This window comes from Manis javanica, chromosome 5 (assembly GCF_040802235.1).
Source record: "Manis javanica isolate MJ-LG chromosome 5, MJ_LKY, whole genome shotgun sequence".
Classification (NCBI taxonomy): Eukaryota; Metazoa; Chordata; class Mammalia; order Pholidota; family Manidae; genus Manis; species Manis javanica.
In genome coordinates, this window is record NC_133160.1 from 130,526,107 (window position 1) to 130,544,490 (window position 18,384).

At 38.4% G+C, this 18,384-nt stretch overlaps 1 protein-coding gene across 24 annotated transcripts in view; it reads left to right on the forward strand.

Annotated features, from left to right (window-relative positions):
- Positions 1-5,296: 5,296 nt before the first annotated feature.
- CLOCK (clock circadian regulator) overlaps positions 5,297-18,384 on the forward strand; it is a 168,827-nt gene continuing 155,739 nt past the window's right edge. For 7 of the 24 annotated variants that reach the window (XM_073237579.1, XM_073237581.1, XM_073237575.1 and 4 more), the window contains exons 1-2: positions 5,552-5,755; positions 6,682-6,757. The gene's annotated coding sequence lies outside the window, so the exon portion shown is untranslated. Of the gene's footprint in view, positions 5,459-5,549; positions 5,756-6,460; positions 6,547-6,666; positions 6,758-18,384 lie in introns of those variants that run through there. The other 17 variants (XM_073237585.1, XM_073237577.1, XM_037018696.2 and 14 more) reach the window with 8 other exon arrangements.

An 18,384-nucleotide genomic window follows, 5' to 3' on the forward strand; every position in this document is an offset into this window, starting at 1 on the left:
TTTAATATTATATTTCCCATTTTATTGAATGAATTTTTATTTGATGGGATACAACTTAAAAGGTTTTTTGAAATTGCCAAATTCAACTGTTTTGACCTAAAAAAATGGATATTTCGTATAGTCCAACCTAATATTCTCTATTCCTTGCTGCCAACCATGCTCTTTGAAACTCCCTTCCCTACCTCATAGTGACCTGTTTGTCAAAGCATTGTCCTTGAATTAGCAGCATCTGCAGGGAGTTTGTTAGGAATGCAGACTTTCTGGCCCCATCAAGGGCTTAACTGAATAGGAATTTTCATTTTAATGAGATTCTTAGGTGACTGAGTGGCACTGAGTGGCAAATCCCTTAAAGACATTTTGGGCATATTCGAGATTTTTTATTCTTCTTCCATACTCAGATTATTCAAAATCTGTCTGGTTTATAACTCCAATCTCAGTTCCAAGACAAGTATTCTCTGGCTAACTTGTGACTTAGGAACTCTGAAGACTGAAGGTAGGATTTGTTTTTCACGAATTCTCCTCTCTTTTCAAGGCCCATTCCCTCTGGTATTGGGGGCTGAGAGGAGGATCAGGGAAGAGAGGGATGAATTTCTTTTAACTGGGTAAGTACAATCCTATTGCATCTAAGTGTTCATTCTTTAATGGGCACATTGAGTTCTTCTAGAAACTCTGAGGCAGTCTCTCCATTGCACAGTTGCTTAACAGTCTGCAGCCCTCTTAGTCACTCAGTTGCAACCCCCAAAAGTATACCTAGCCTCTTGCTGCTTTAATTTTTTTTCTCCTTTGGTGTCAAGATGGTTCAACAAACCTAAATGGCACTTTCTACACAGTGTCAGTGGATCCAGGAGAAAGTTACATTGTTGCCATGTGAAATTGCAGGGAGTGCACATTGCTTTACCCAGCCCATTCCTTGGCCTGCTGTTTCTTACCAAGTTTTTGTCTTCCTGTTTTTGTACGTGCAGGGCTCACCAACAAATCTGCCAGTGGATGAGATGTCAGTGTCTCCAGAGTCACCTTCAATTCCTCTAGCTTATTCTATTGTAGCCTTGTTCGCTTGGCTTGGACTTGCGTTAGGGATAGTTAAGGAAATGCCATGTTACCTCCATAAACCTAAAAAGGTGTGGCTCCAATGATTCTCTCATTCTCCTCTTCCAAAGTGTTCTGCTTATGTAGCCTGAGAGTGGGGAGTTGGACGTTTTGACTAGGGTAGGTCCAGTTTTGTTCAGCTTTTAGCCCTTACCCCAAGTGTTGGCAGGTATTTAGCTGAGATACTTCATGCTTTGTTCCCTCTTTCGGACCTCATTCAGTATCTTCTTATATAGGTGTTAGCTTTGTTTATTATAGTGTTACATATTCTTGTGGGCCCTCAAATACTTGATTACTAACATAGCACAAGTTATATCACATTAATTAATTGATTTCAGTTTATCTGTCCTTTGTACTTTTACACATTGCTAAGGCTACCTCTTGATAAGACTATGATCTGCTGTCTACAATCATAATTTGGTATATAAAGATGATCCTAAAAATCCTTCTAGCATGTTTTGCCTTTCATTAATTTACCTAGGGCATTGAAACAGATACTGCATATACAGTGGTGAACAAACACATGCTTTTGCATCCTGGAGCTTACCATTTGGTGGGGGGAAAGATAGTTAATAAGAAAACAAATGTCAAATACATCCATGTTTAATTTGAATTTATCAGTATTATGTAGGAAACAGTGGGCATAATAATAGACAATAACTCTGGGTACCTGTTGGTAGGGGCAGGTGAAAGGTGGGAGGGAGACCTACTAAAATAGGGCAATTAGATCTTTGAGACATGAAGATTGAGGAGCCAGCCATAAGAAAAGGTAGGAGGGTGGTCCAGGTAAGGGCACAGCATATGCCAAGGGCTTTGAGAACAGAGCGATTAGTGAGGAACTGAGTGAGGTTCTAGGTGGGAGTTATTGGAAAAGGAGAAAATGAAGGACATGAGTTTGGAGAAATAGCAATCGCTAGATCAGAGTACTGTGACCATGATTAGAAATTTAGATGTAATGGGAAACAATAAAAGGTTTTCAAGTAAGAAATGTGAGTTCATATGTATTTTCCAAAGTTGTTATTGCTGCTCTGTGGAAAATAGATTGAGGAGGGCATCCAAAATATTTGAGACACCCAAGAGGAAACATCAGGTAGGCAAATGGACATATATACGTACGTGTATATAGTACCCAACTATATATATAGTACCCGAAGGAAGGTATAAACTTAAGTTTCAAATTTGTGAGTAGTTTCAAGTATTCCTAGGGTTCCAGCAACAAGCTGTAAAGATCTAAAACCAACATCCTTACCACTCAACCTTTATGTAGCGGTTTATAATCTACACTTGATCATCACAATTCTGAGATGCTTGTTTTTCTGACTTTACAGATAAGTATCCTGAAACTCAGAGACACTATTTAACTTGCTCAGTGTCTCTTAGTATTTAAGCCTGGATTTTTTTACTACAAAGTTGTAACACTGCCACTTACCTCTACTTTAAAGGGTCTAGAAAATATGGGTAGTTGGCTAAGCCATGGAGTTTTCTTAAAAAGTGAAGAAACTTACCTTAATATTCCTATGCATGTCTTAAACTTCCTATATTCCAATTCACCTTAAACTGAATTGTGGTGGTAAAACTAGGAATGTCAATGAAAGGATGGATGAGAGAGGTTATTATGAAAGAACAGACAGGACTTTGTGACTGATGGGACATAGGGAACTAGGAGCAGAATTTCAGAAAAAAAGATAATCACCCAAAAAGGAACATCATTAATAATTAACACTTAGATGGTATTTCTATGTACCAGGTACTATTACACACACACACTCCTATATCTATTATCTATCATCTATATCTCCTCTCAGTTATCATATGAGACAAGTTCATTATTTTTTAGTAGATGTACCATTGATATACAATCTTATGTTGGTTTCAAATATACAACACAGTCGTTCAACAGTTACCCATATTATTAAATCCTCACCCCCTCTAGTGTGGTCACTATTAACATAGTAAGATGTTACAGAAAGACAAGTTCAATATTACCCTCATTTTACAGATAAGAAAACTGAACAGAGAAATAATGTCAAAGCCATTCAGATATTAAAGGGTGGGGCTGGGATTTAAATCCAGGCAGTTTAGTTTCCAATTCTGTACTTTTAAGCACTATGCTCTATTGCCTCTATCAAGGTATCAACTTGGGGAATCAATTGGGAAGTTAGAAATGCGTTAATAGTAAGGTATTCATGAAGGAATGAACAGAGTATGTGAGTTAAGTAAGTTGTATTTAAGGAGGATTTAGGCTGTGAATGTAAATTTAGGATCTATTGAAATTATGAGGCAAGATTTTTGTTTTTAGGTAAAAGTGGAATCTGAAAAATTTATTGGAAATATCTTAGTTTTCTTCTTGGGAGAGCATATGGGAGAAAGGATAAGTGGTGAACTGAACCATGGGAAACATGTAAGCAGTGGCAGAGGACTGAATAGAAAAATGGGATTATCAACAGCTCTTGGTAAATGATTAAATGCAGAAAGTGAGAGAAGAAGGAGGCAAAGATGAACATGATTTGGTTCTAGTGACTAAGGACAATGGAACCATTAAAAAGGGCAAAGGTATTTTTGAAGATATGTGTTCTAGATTATGTAGAATCTGAGGAGGGATCTCTTTCTCTAGAATAAAATCCAAACATCAACATCCTAGTAAAGGCATTCAGATCCCTTTGGCTGTGATCTACTTTATCAGTTAACTTTGCCTCCTTTCTTGTTACTAGTATCAGGATTTGTGATTCCAAGTGACAGAAAACCTATTACTGGTTTAAGCAATTAAACACATGAAAGAGCTTATTGATTAATAGCAATTTCCATGGATATGTAGTCCACATTGGATTCAGAGCATCAAACATTTCTGCAAGCCAAATCTCTGTCTTTGAAGCTGCTTTTCTCCACATTGCCTTCTCAGAATCCATCAGGTCTCCATTTCATGACTTAAATGCATAGGAAAAGAGGGAGCTCACTCTTTTTTTGGTTAACTCCAGCCTAAGACAGAGAATTAACCCAAACATTTTTTTCCCCTAGGAGTCCTGCCCCAGTCATATGGACTGAGTTCTCCAAAGGAAATTATCAGCATAGGGAATGAATGCTGACTAAGTAAAAATGTCTACTAAAATCCCTCCTGCTATGTGATGGAGTGAGTTATCAAATCCTGGTTTCCAAGTCTTCAGATAAATCTTTAGGTGAAGGACCAGGGATCTGAGTAAGTTCCTCAGTTTTGGTCTGTTTCTCTGAGCATACATCAAGAATTTGAAATGTTTACTGAAGTGAATGTTACCTTGAATGCAGGATATTACAGCCAACAATTTATTTTTTGAAAAAAGGTGGATTCTATTTCAAATCCAAAGGATATTCATTAAAACATGAAAAATAATAGTAATTAGGACTGTAAAGACCTCTTTTCCAGTAATTTACAAATAGTGAACTGTGCTTTCCTATGTGCACGAAATATGGCTTAAGCATCAATTTCCCCCGTAAGACAGGTAGGCTTCCCTTTTTCTAACAAGGGAAGCCGTCTAAATTAGGATCCTGATGTATCCCTGCTGCTTCATCCTCCATCTTCCATTATATTGTCACCTGGTTGAGAGGGCTAGGTGATAAAAACTCCTTGGGAACACATCCTAGCCACCTGCCTCTCTCCTCCAGCCAAGGGCGCACGTCCTGCCTCCGCAGGCCTACCCTCAAAAAGCAGCGACCCAAAGTGTGCTAGTACCCTCCAGGAGGGGGAAAAGACGACGCTGGCAGTCCATTCCCCCTTCGCAAACCTAAGCCCTAGGAGAGGAAACACGAATACCGCAGGAGAGGGAAAAAATCTTCCCTGACGTGGGCGAACTGCTTTGCTTTTCAAGAAGATGGTTCCCTATGGCCTCCAGATTCCTCATCCGAAAGGAAGCTAGCTCTTCCTTCTCGCTCCCCGAAACCAGGGTGAAAGCCAAAGCCGCCCGGACTAAAGCTAATGCTCCCCCGACCGACCGCACCCTCCGTCCGACCACGCTCAGCCTCTCGAGCTTTCCAGGAACCATGCGGAGAACGGGGCACTGGGAGACGCCGGTCTCCCTTCGCGCCCGATGGCGGTCGCGAACCGCGCAGACGCAGGGCCCGAGGGAGCCGGAGTCTCCTCGGGCGCCCGGGATCCCCGCCGAGGCTCCGCGCCGCCTAACGGGGTAGGTCGCATGCGCACCAAGACGCGCCGGGAAAAGGGAGAGTGAGGGGAGGGGCGCACGCAGAGCGCCGGCCGGCGGAGCCCGCGGGGGTCCTTGACGACGCATGCGCCAGCGGGAGCGCAATCACAGACGCGGCTTGCGGCTACCGGCTTAAAAAAGGAAACCCCCGAAAGCGGGAGCGCGAAGGAAATCTGGCTGCCGACGCGTGCGCGCTCCCTGTGAGTGCGTTCCACCGGGTGGGCCCGGGGTTTGACGTCCGCCGGTAGGCTCGCCCCGGCGGCGCATGCGTGCTCCCGGTGCCGGTGGAGGAGGGGAAAGGAAAGGAGGGGGAGGAGCGGGTGGCAGTAGCGGTGAAATTTTTGGAGGTGGGTGGGGGGCGCCACTCACAGCCCCAGGTGCTGCTCGTGCTGGGAGCTGCGTGTCTCCTTCACGCAGCCGGGTGGGTGGTGCCGAGTCACTGCAGCCAGACCCGAGGGTGGGGGAAGGAAGAAGTCGGAGCCACCGCAAGCCGCACGGTGAGGGCGCGGGGAAAGGGAGGGAGCGAGGGCCGGTGTGTCTGTGGGGCCGGGGGGCGGCGGCCAAGGGAGGGGAAGGCGGCACTAAAGTTTTGCCTGTCACCCTAGTATGTCTTTTCCCAGGAGTTGGGGCGGAGGCCCGCCTTGGCGGAGGGGCCTTCTGGGGCAGCTGGGGTTACCTGCGGGGTAGGGGCGGCATTGGGGTGCACGGCAGGGCCGGGGGGCCAGAGCGCGCCCAGGGGTTGGGGCCGATTCCGGCAGCGGGGCTGCTGGGAAAGCAGGAGACGCGGTGCGGAGAGGTCTTTTGCTGGGGACCCGCTAGGCCTTGTGACCCACTTTATTCCTGTCACAACTCGGGCACGTTTGGAGCGGCGCCCAATGGAACGCCGGGACGGCCAGCTCCCCCGGGGAACCCCCGCCCTCCCGGTGCCCGGCCCGCGCATCGCGGTCCGCTGTCCGAGCGGCGACCGCCGCCGCCCGTGGGCTGGTTCCGTTAGTGGTCGTGGTTCCGGGACTCTGGCCCAGGGACGCGGGCGGCTTGGCGACTGTGCGGGTTCGAGGGCTGGCCGCGCGGCGCCTGTTCTTCTTTCTCCCGTGGACCCATGCCTCCCCGGTCCCTGTCGCCTTTTCTAGATCCCTTGTCGCCAGCGGAGCTGGAGTCTCTGTAGAGAGGGTCCTGGCGCTCTGGACCCTGATTTGTAATTTCCAGCACATAGCGCCGCAGAGCTTAAATTCGTGAGAGTATTTTCGCTGGTGTAGAAGTCCTGTCGATAATAGCAGAATCCTGAAAGGTAAAAGCCTGGGCTTTTGGCCAGGCCGATGAAAGATCAAATCAGGTGGTGGTATCTTGCGATTAGGATGCCTTGCTCAGTGGCTTGAGGGCTCACTAACCTTTTTTTTTTTTTAATTAGCCTTTTCTTTTACAGCAGTGAAAGAAATGCACAGGAAGTAAAGAAACATTGTTGGTTTGACTATTTCGCTGAACGTCCAAGTAAAAAAAAGGTAATTTCACTTGAGGATTGCTTTTTAATTTGTAGCTTTAAGTGCTAGAGGGGGAAAATTGTGGAATGTTTGCTATCTACTTGAAAAACACACATTCTGAAAAAGCTGTAATTTAGTTAGAGAGTTGCTTTCTCTGAAAATTATTCCTTGGGATGCCTCAAATCTAGTTTTAAATTTTGGGGAGGAGGAAGGAAACTAACTCAGGCATTTAGTAGTTGACTGAACAGAATATCATTAAAGGTTAGCCTGAAGAAGATGCAAGATGTGGTAGAACTAGTCATGATCAGCTATGAAAATAAGAATAAGGAAGTTTTCTGTGTATTGGCGTGGAAAGATCTCCAAAATATGCTGTAAAGTGAAATAAACAAGGTGTAGGACAGGGTGAGTAATGTGCTACTCTAGGTGTTAAAGGGAGGAGGGGTGGAATAAGAATATAAACTTGTGTTTGCTCTTCTGTCTATAAAGAAAATGGGTAGATACTGGAAAACGATGGGGGAAATGTAATGATAAGGGAGAAGGAGAAGTATGGGAGGATGGTAAACGAGATGTACACGGTGATGTCTTTATATTTAAATTTTTTTGTGATTATACTATGAATTATAAGCTAGTTAAAACAAAAGTCCTCCTCTGCAAAATAATTTGCTTCGTGATTTTTGTCTGTCTTCCCCAATTATGGTGATTTTGGCCATTTTCAATATTGCTCTTAATATTTTTTAGAAAAAATAAAATTGAAAGAAAGTATAGGATAACTTTGGCTATTTATACTTTAATTTTAAGATGTTAAAGTCACAGACTAACTTTTAAAGATGCTTAGTCATATTTTGCTTTGCTAAAATATATAATGACATTATTTATGTTGGGCGTTATGGTTGAATTACTGTTGTCAGAGGATACTTTGTGCCCCCTTCTTTTTTCAGGATTCATTGTTGTATAAATTTTACCTTTTACTTTTTTAACCTCAAAGTTGTTATGACAAACAGTTGGAGAATATGAACACTCCCATTAAAATAATAGAATTGATTGTACAGGTAGTTTGCTTTTCAGACTGGGACACTTTTTCATCGTAAGGAAATCAGACATGAATCTCAGTGAAATGTAAATTTATGTGTATGTGTGTGAGTTATTTATGCAAAATTAAAACTGAGAGGCTGTGTTCTGCTGGTGCCAATAGCTAAAACATTTTTATGACATGGATTGATACAATATTGTATTAAGATTCTAAAGTTCTGCTAGCTTAACTTTTTAATTAGGTTAAAGTTAAAAAGGGTGTTGTTAGAGTAGGTATAATTTTGAGGAGAGGGTACTCAAACTCCCTCTGGTGGCTAATATTGTATCATCATAGTAGTGAATCTTGAATAGTGGGTGACAGTTGCTCTGGGCATTTTTGTTATATTGCCAATATTCCCTTTTATTTGTAGGATGGGATAATTGTATTATTCTTTTGTATCTGTAGATCTCCAGTAGGCAACCTTATATAAAATGCCATATATTTTTCATTTGAATTCTATGTGGGTCTATTCAATCTTCTTGAAAAAAATAGAATCACATTTCAAAATTTTACTTAAAATAATTGTTTTTTAAATACAGAAGAAAATTGATGCTCATGAAAAATTAAAACAATACAATGTGTATGTATAATAAGTGAAAGCCCTCTTTGCACATTTTCACCTTTATCTCACATCCCTCCCTAGAGGTAACAGTTGACACCATTGTATAACCTTCTAGATTTCTTTCTGGGCATTTCAAACATAGACTTTGGAATCTTGAAAATTGAATTGCCTTGATTGGTCATCTGCTCTACCAGTTGGCTCTGTTTCTACCCACAGGACAAGGAAATGACTTGGAGTAGGTCAGAAAGTTTAATATACAGTATACTCATCTTTTCACTTGTGAGGGGCCAGTCAGGTTGATGTGCTCTTGGAGTCTGCAGTGACGTCCTACTGCTGTGAGCTTTATGTGGTATAGATTAGGTTCTCTTGAAAAACGTGGATTCCATGGCTTTTATAGGACTCTTTATAGAGTCCATATTCTAGGATTATCTTTGGGTTTTGACCTGGTCAGTAGCTCATAGGTTAAACTTTGATTTTATTCTCCTGTACTTGTAGATCACTAAACCAGATTACATCAGTTTCTCCAGGTCCCCTGGAGTGAATAAGCTGACGCTGTCCTTAACTAAGAGTCTCTGGCTGACTTGGATCTCTTCCTTTGAAGGGGAAAAGGTGAAGAGGCCTTTTAGTCTGGTTTGTGCTTAACTGACAGTAGGCCCACAGTATACTCACTCCTACCCACCCTTCACACCCTGCTTCAAGAGAGAATACTATCTTTCTAGCAGTTCTAGAGGTTTTGCTTGTTTGTTTTTTAACCAAGTTGCAAAGAATCACCAAGGCTTAATTCTTCTTAGGGGATAGTCTGTAGAAAGTTGAGTATTAATACTCCTTACTAAGCTATGTGAGTTACATAGAAAGATGCAGTACAATTGACCCTACCCTCAGTTAGCCTGAAACCTTATATGGTTAAAAGAGCATGTACATAATGATTCTAATAAGATAGGAAATTTTAATAGAAGAAAAACCTAAAGTTTGTAAGGATGAAACTATTCCCAACTTTTTATTTTTGTGGGCATAGAGTTTGGAGGGAGAGTATATATCTTTTTTTAAAATTAAAGTATCATTGATAAACAATCTTATAAGGGTTCCACGTGAGCAACATTGTGGTTTCAACATTCATCCATACTAAGGCCCCCCCCACCCCATTGCAATCACTGTCCCATCAGTGTAGTAAGATGCTATAGAGTCATTACTTGTCTTTCTGCTATACTGCCTTCCTCATGACCTACCTATATTGTGTGTGCTAATTACAGTGCTGCTTAATCCCTTTCTCCCTCCCCAACCCCTTTTTGGTAACTGCTACTCCCTTCTTGGAGTCTGTGAGTCTGCCGCTGTTTTGTTACTTCAGTTTTGCTTTGTTGATATACTCCACAAATGAGTGAAATAATTTGGTACTTGTCTTTGGGAGAGTATGTATCTTACTTAACCTTTTAAGCAGTTAAAGGGTAGAACAAACTTAGAAAGCTCAAATAAATAGCAGGCCTTAATGAGTAAGGAAGTAAGGAGTTAAGTTGCATCCTTATGCAGGCATTTATAAGACTAATTGATAGTTGCCTTTTTTGGTTTGTTTTTACTCTGTCCCACTGGAAGGAGTCATTTGATGTTCCATTTGATAATTGTAGTACGACCTCTCTTAGATTTCAGGATTGTTAGAAATATTAAACTACGATATTTAATTCTGTCAGTTCATTATTGTCTACCTTCTAATATGTCAGGTGGTGTTAGTATTACAAGTAAATTGTTTCTTATCTCATTTCCTTTTTTCGGAGCACATATTTACTGTACCTTCTCCTCCCAGAATTTTTACTTTTGGTGCTGTGTCAAATAATACTTTATTTGAAATTTTAAACTATGAAAGTAAACAACAACATTGTGAAAATCAATCAAGATTCTAAACCTTTTACTGATTATGTCTGTTTCTTTCCAGTTCTTTGCAGATACATAAAATTGAATAGTTTCTTGTAGCCATTTTACCAGCAGGTACTGCATTTTCTCCTTTTCTGAGTCTAAAATTCTAGTTGGAGTTGTGGGAATTATAGAGTACTTTTTAGAGTCAAAGCAATTTCTTACTAATTGACTGTAATTATTATAGTGGCATTTATATTTATAGGTTGCTTTACAACCATTTGTTAGTCATTTTTATAGCTCTGTTAAGTGTACCATCTGTGAATTAGGCAGGTAACAGAGTCCTGTTTTTTCCCATGTTTTTGATTATGCAAATATTAAATTACCTAAACTCTCCTTTTAAGTATAGTATCAGCTCTGAGCTACTTGTTCTAGGTGTGTATTTCACAAAGATGTAATTCTGCTTATTATTTTATGTCTTAGAAGTCTACAGAATGAAATCACTTATAAAGATTTTTTTATGAATTGCTTTTGACTTTTATAGTATACTGTTTAGGATGTAATTTATCTTTAATTTTTTAGAATTCTACTTACATTAATAAGGCCAAGTAGACAAAAAAATTCCCCTCTTTTTCAAAGATCTCATTTTATCAGTACCTTAAATCAGGTACTTCTGTTTTTAATTCTCACCCAAATAGTAGAAAATGAAAATATAGGTTGATTCATGTTCAGAAGTTTTGTATTTAAAAAAGCACAAATGGGTTTCTACCATTGAGGATTAAACCATATGTCTAGCTAAGAATTTATCTTAAGTATTAAAGTATGGTTTTAACGTAAACAGTTGCCTTTCTTTCTTAATCTCTTCCCCCTCCCCAGTTATAAAAATAGGGCATCTGCAATGCAGAAAACGAGAAACACACAAAAAAGCTTAAGTTACATTTTAAAACTATCACTGGAAATCCCACCACCTAACAATACCATTGTTAACCCTCAATATTATCTTCTGGCATTTTTGTTTAGCTATTGTATATGTACACTTAGACATGGTGTTTACAGAATGGGCTCACTCCACTGTTGTGCAAGCTCTTCTATTCACTTAACAGTGAATGTTGAACATTTTTTATGTTATTGGTTTTCTACAATGTGATTATTTTTAGTTACTATTCTCTTCTCTGTATAACAATTTACTTACCGTTTTCTGTTGGACACTGAAGTTTTCAATTTTTAAAATGAATAATGGTGTTACTTTTAGAAGTAATAGCATTAGTAATCAGGTGAAGTTGATAAAGGCATACTTGTTTTATTTTGCTTGCTTTATTGTGCTTCACAGATAGTGTTTTTTTTACAAATTGAAGGTTTCTGGCAGCCCTGAATTCAGCAAGTCTATCAGTGCCATTTTTCTAACAGCATCTTCTCACTTTGTTGTTCTGTGCCACATTTTGGTAATTCTTGCAATATTGAAAACTTTTTCATTATTGTATTTGTTTGGTCGGTAATCATTTATCTATGATTGTACAATGGTAATTGTTTTGGGTGGCCATGAACTGTTCCCATATAAGATGGTGAACTTAATCAATAAATGTTGTATGTGTTCTGACTGCTCTACTGACAGGCCATTACCTGTGTCTCTCCCTCTCCTTGGGCCTCCCTAATCCCAGGGACATAACGATATTGAAATTGGGTAACTTAATAACCCTGCCATAGCTTCTCAAGTGTTCAAATGAAAGATGAGTTTCACATTGTGCCTTTAAATCAAAAGTGATTCAGCTTTTAAATAGAAATGATTCAGCTTAATGAGGCATGTTGAAAGCTGAAAAAGGCTGAAAACTAGGCTTCTTGGGACAGCAAAGTTATGAATGCAAAGGAAAAGTTACTGAAGGAAATAAAAGTACTGTTTCAATGAACACATGAATATTCAGACAAAAACATCATTATCACTAGTATAGAAAGAGTTTGAGTGGTCTGGGTAGAAGATCAAATCAGCTTTAGTAATCCCTTAAACCAAAGCCTAATTCAGAGCAAGATTCCTAACTCTCATCAATTCTGTGATGGCTGGGAAGTGAGGAAGCTGCAGAAAAAAAGTTTGAAGCTAGCAGGGGTTGGTTCATGAGGTTTAGGGAAAGAAGCCATCTTCATAATGTAAAAGCGGCAAGTGCTGATGTGGAAGCTGCAGCAAGTTATTTGGAAGATCTAGCAAAGATAATGAAGGTGGCTACACTAAACAACAGATTTTCATTGTAGGTGAAACAGCTGTATACTGAAAGAAAATGCCACAGAGAATTTTCATAGCTAGAGAGAAGTAGTCCATGCCTTGCTTCAGATCTTCGAAGAACAGGCTGGCTTTCTTGTTAGGAGCTAATGCAGCTGGCGACTTTAAGTTGAAGGCAATGCTTATTGACCATTCCAAAAATCCTAGGGCCTTAAGCATCATGCTAAATCTATTCTTGCTGTCCTCTGTAATGGAACAACAAAACCTGGATGATGGTGCATCTGTTCACAACATGGCTTACTGACTTTTAAGTAAACTAGTTACTGTTCTGACTGCTCAGAAAGATTCCTTTCCAAATATTACTGCTTACTGACAGTGCCCCTAGTCATTTAAGAGCTCTCTGATTAATATGTATGAGATTAATGTTTTCATGCCTGCTACCACAGCATCCATTGTGCAGCCCATTGATCAGAGTCATTTTGACTTTCAAGTCTTACACTTAAATATATTTTGCAAGGCTCTAGCTGCCATAGTAATTCCTCTAATGGATCTGGGCAAAGTAAATTGAAAACTTTCTGGAAAGGATCCACCATTCTAGATGCCATTCAAAACATTGGTGATTCATGAGAAGAGTTCAAAATATCAGCATTCACAGAATTTGGAAGTTGATTCCAAGTCAGCCTCTTTGAGGGTATCTTTGAGAGGTTCAAGACTAGTGGAGGAAGTAACTACAGATGTTATGGGAATAGCAAGAGAAGTAGAATTGGAAGTGGAATCTGAAGATGTGACTGAATAGCTGCAATCTCATGATAAAACTTGATGGATGAGGAATTGCTTCTTATGGATTAGCAAAGAAAGTCGTTCTGGAGATGGAATCTACTTCTGGTTAAAGTGCTGTAAAGATTGTTGAAATTTTAAGAAAGGATTTAGAACATGATATAAACTTAGTTGATAAAGTAGTGGCGGGGTTTGAGAAGATTGGCTCCAATTTTGGAAGAAGTACTGTGGGTAAAATGCTAGCTGTGAAGACATCACATGCTACAGAGAAATTGTGAAAGGAAGAGTTAATTGATGTAGCAAACTTCATTGTTGTCTTATTTTAAGAAATTGCCACACTTAACCTCAGCCTTCAGAAACCACCCTGGTTAGTCAGCAGCAAGTCAAGACCCTCCACTAAGCAGAAAGATTATGACTCACTGAAAGCTCAATGACATTTAGCATTTTTAGCAATAAAGTATTTTTAAATTAAGCTATATTCATTTTTCAGGCATAATATATGCTTAACAGACTATAGTATAGTATCTCCATCAAAAGTGGTAATGATACAATGTATCCGTAATTAAAAAGATGTCTCAGTTTCACCAGTAAATTATATTGTGAAATATATTTACATAATTTAGCATTTTAGACTTGATTGCATTCCTTTATTTTTGTTTTGTACACTTCGTTATAGCTTATCATTAAAATTTGTAATCTGATTTTTTTTTGTAAATAGTTTTGTGGTTTTTAGAAAATTGAGTCTTACTCCTTGAAAAAGGAATTATCAAAAATTACAAAGCAAATCTGAGATGAAAACAACTAAAATCTCAGGGATCAGCCTTAATATTTTTCTCAGTGTTTTCTAAGGCATGTGTGTATGTGTACATGTTACAGTTTTCTAGCAAATAGAATATGTGCAGTTTTGTAAACTAATTTTTTTCTCATGTTTTCTGGATGTCTTGTGAATAAATACAGGTTCTCATTATTTTAACCTGGTGTTATTCTTTTACTTTGAGTATTAGATAATTTGTGCTGATAATAGTTGAGTTTCTAGTACCATCAGCTTTGACTTCTTTTTGGGTCATGTGTTTTGCTTTCTTGTTAATCAAATTATTTATATTTTGTGTTTCCTGATATTAACTTGTTAGTTATATACTTTTTTACTATATCTCAAGTGGTTTAGAGGATTACAGGTATACCTGATTTACTAGTATAATACAAATTATTGCTTTAACCGTTCTCCACAATACCAGTTTAACTCCTCTTCCAGCCTTTATGCATTATGCATTGTTATTGTTCTGCATTTATTTGTACATATTTTAAACTCCAGAAGAAATTATTAGTAATGCTTTAGATAGTGGATATTTGTTCATATTTACCCTTCCCAGGTCTCTTCCTTCCTGCCTTTTTGTGTTTTTGTCTGGATTCATTTTCCTTTTCTTTGAATAGCTTGCTTTAAAATATATTTTGTTACTAGCTTACATACTGGCAGTGAATGTTTGTGTTTTTGTTTGTCTGAAAATATCTTAATTTTGCCTTCTTTTTTGATGAATATTTTCACTGGGTAGTTATTTTCTTTTTATTTTAAAAATCTTTCATTGTCTTCTGTCTTTGTTTTGAAGTCAGCTGCTAGTCTTACTGAAGGTAATGTACCAGTTTACAGTCTGGCTGAGAATAATGTCTTTTATTTTTCTTTGGCTACATTTAAGACTTTCTTTTTCATTAGTTTTTTAGCAGTTTGATTATGATGTGTTGAGGTGTGGTTTTTCTATGTATTTAGCTTTATGTTCATAGAACTTTTTGAATCTGTAGTTTGATTCTTTTTAGTTTTGCAAAGTTCTCTGTCATTACCTCTTCACAAATTGCTGCTTCTGTTTTCTCCTTTTCAGACTCTAACTTAAGGATGTTATAACTCAATGATCATGTTCCACATGTCTCTTAATTTATTTTTTCTCTCTGTACTTTAGTATCTTCTATTGGCCTGTCTTACAGTGCTCCAAAACTCTTTTCTTTAGTCAAAAACCAATCTATTGTGCTTAATTTTACTTCATACCTTTTAGTGCTAGAGCACCCATTTGATCCTATTTTATAGATTTTTAATAGACTCCAATTCTCTTGAACATATTGATAATTTAAATGCTTGTATATTCCAATATCTACATCATCTATTAATTTGCTTATATTGTTTGTTTTTCTCTTGGCTATTGGTCATGTAGTTGTATGGTTCTGTCTCTTCATATGCTTGCTAAGTTTTTCAAGGAACTTGTTCATTTCATCTAAGTTGTTCAATTTATTGGTAAAATTGTTTATAATATTCTCCTATTACCCTTTAAATATCTATAGTGAACCAAATACCCATATAATCTATAGAGATTCACTGTTGATCCTGATATGGGTAGTTAGTGTTTTCTTCCTCATGAGTCTGGCTAGAGATACATTTCATTAAGGTTCTCAATTAGCTTTTGGTTGAACCAATTTCCTCTAGTTTTCTTGTTTTTTATTTATTTCTGCTCTTTATTATATCACCCACTGTAAGTATATACATTGAAAAAAATTTTTTTAGGTGTTACTGATGTACAATCTTATCTTGTTTCAAATATACAACACAGTGGTTCATTACCCATATTATTAAATCCTCACCCCTCTAGTGTGGTTATTATCTATCAACATAGAAAGATGTTACAGAATCATTGACTATATTCCCCATGCTCTACTACTATCTCCATGACCAACTTTCATTAATGATTGGGAGTTTTTGTGCCCCATTATTTCCCTCAAACTCCTTATCCACCCACTACAACCCCTGCCCCATACACATTGAGTTTTGACAAACATACATTCTTACAACTACTACCATAGTCAGAAACAGGAAATTCCTATCACCTGAAAAGGTCTCTCTCTGGCAACCACTAATCTGTTTTCTTCTAGTACAATTTTGCCTTCTCTGCAACATAGTATGAAGGAATCATACTGTCTGTGGTTTCTGGGTCTGGCTTGCAGTTGGCATAATGCTTTTGATACTCATCTATGTCTGTGGTTTGTATCTTTTTATTCCTGAGAACTATTCCATTGTATGGGATATGAAAAATTTGTTTATAATTATCAGCTGTTGGATATTTGGATTGTTTCCAGCTATTACGAACAAAACTGCTAAGCATTTGTGGATATGTATTTTCATTTTACTTGAGCAAATACCAAGGTATAGAATTACTGGATTATATGCTAATTATGTTTTTAACTTTATAAAATAGCTGACAAACTGTTTCCTAAGGTGGCTGTACCACTTTACATCTCCGTCAGCAATGTATGAGGTATTTTAGTAACACATGGTATTATCAGTGTTTTTGAATTGCAGCTATCCTAGGGGTTGTGTAGTGGTATACTTGTGGTTTAAATTGCGTTTTCTTAATGACTAATGATAGCATGTTTCCATGGACTTACTCATCATTTGCGTATTTTTTTTGAAGTGTCTACTCAAATCTTCCCTATTTTAAAAAATGGCTTGCTTATTATTGAGGTATAAGAGGTTATTTTTCTTTAATATACTCTGTTATGAGGTCTTTATCAGATAGAATTGTGAAAATTATCTCCTAATCTATGGCTTTCCTTATTTTCTTTTTTTAGAATTTGTTTTTTATTTTTTATTTATTTTATTTAAAAAAATTTTTTGGTATCATTAATTTACACTTACACAAACAACATTGTGGTTACTAGATTCCTGCCATTATCAAGTCCCCACCACATACCCCATTATAGTCACTGTCCATCAGTGTAGTAAGATACTATAGAATCACTACTTGTCTTCTCTGTGCTATACCGCCTTCCCTGTGCCCCCAACCTACGCTATGTGTGCTAATCATAATGTACCTTTTTCCCCTTATCCCTCCCTTCCCACCCATCCTCCCTAGTCCCTTTCCCTTTGGTAACTGTTAGTCCATTCTTGGGTTCTGTGAGTCTGCTGCTGTTTTGCTCCTTCAGTTTTTTCTTTGTTCTTCAACTCCACAGAGGACTGAAATAATTTGATACTTGTCTTTCTCCACCTGGCTTATTTCATTGAGCATAATACCCTGTAGCTCCATCCATGTTGTTGCCAATGGTAGGATTTGTTTTCTTCTTATGGCTGAATAATATTCCATTGTGTATATGTACCACATCTTCTTTATCCATTCATCTACTGATGGACACTTAGGTTGCTTCCATTTCTTGGCTATTGTAAATGGTGCTGTGATAAAAACATAGGGGTGCATATGTCTTTTTCAAACTGGGCTCCTGCATTCTTAGGGTAAATTCCTAGGAGTGGAATTCCTGGGTCAAATGGTATTTCTAATTTGAGTTTTTTAAGGAACCTCCATACTGCTTTCCACAAAGGTTGAACCAATTTACATTCTCACTAGCAGTGTAGTAGTGTTCCTCTTTTACCACATCCTCACCAACAGTTGTTGTTGTTTGTCTTTTGGATGTTGACCATCCTAACTGGTGTGAGGTGATACCTCATTGTGGTTTTAATTTGCATTTCTCTGATGATTAGGGATGTGGAGCATCTTTTCATGTGCCTGTTGGCCATCTGAATTTCTTCTTTGGAGAAGTGTCTGTTCAACTCCTCTGCCCATTTTTTAATTGGCTTATTTGCTTTTTGTTTGTTGAAGTGCATGAGCTTTTTGTATATTTTGGATGTCAACCCCTTATCAGATATGTCATTTATGAATATATTCTCCCAAACTGTAGGATGCCTTTTTGTTCTATTGATGGTGTCCTTTGCTCTGCAGAAGCGTTTTAGTTTGATATAGTCCCACTTGTTTATCTTTGCTTTTGTTTCCCTTGCCTAGGGAGATATGTTCATGAAGAAGTTGCAAATGTTTATATTCAAGAGAGTTTTGCCTATATCATCTTCTAAGAGTTTTATGGTTTCATGACTTACATTCAGGTGTTTGATCCATTTCTAGTTTATTTTTGTGTATGGAGTTAGACAGTAATCCAGTTTCATTCTCTTACATGTAGCTGTCTGGTTTTGCCAACACCAGCTGTTGAAGAGGCTGTCATTTCCCCATTGTATATCCATGGCTCCTTTATCATATATTAATTTACCATATATGCTTGGGTTAATATCTGGACTCTCTATTCTGTTCCACTGGTCTATGGTTCTGTTCTTGTGCCAGTACCAAATTGTCTTAATTACTGTGGCTTTGTAGTAGAGCTTGAAGTTGGGA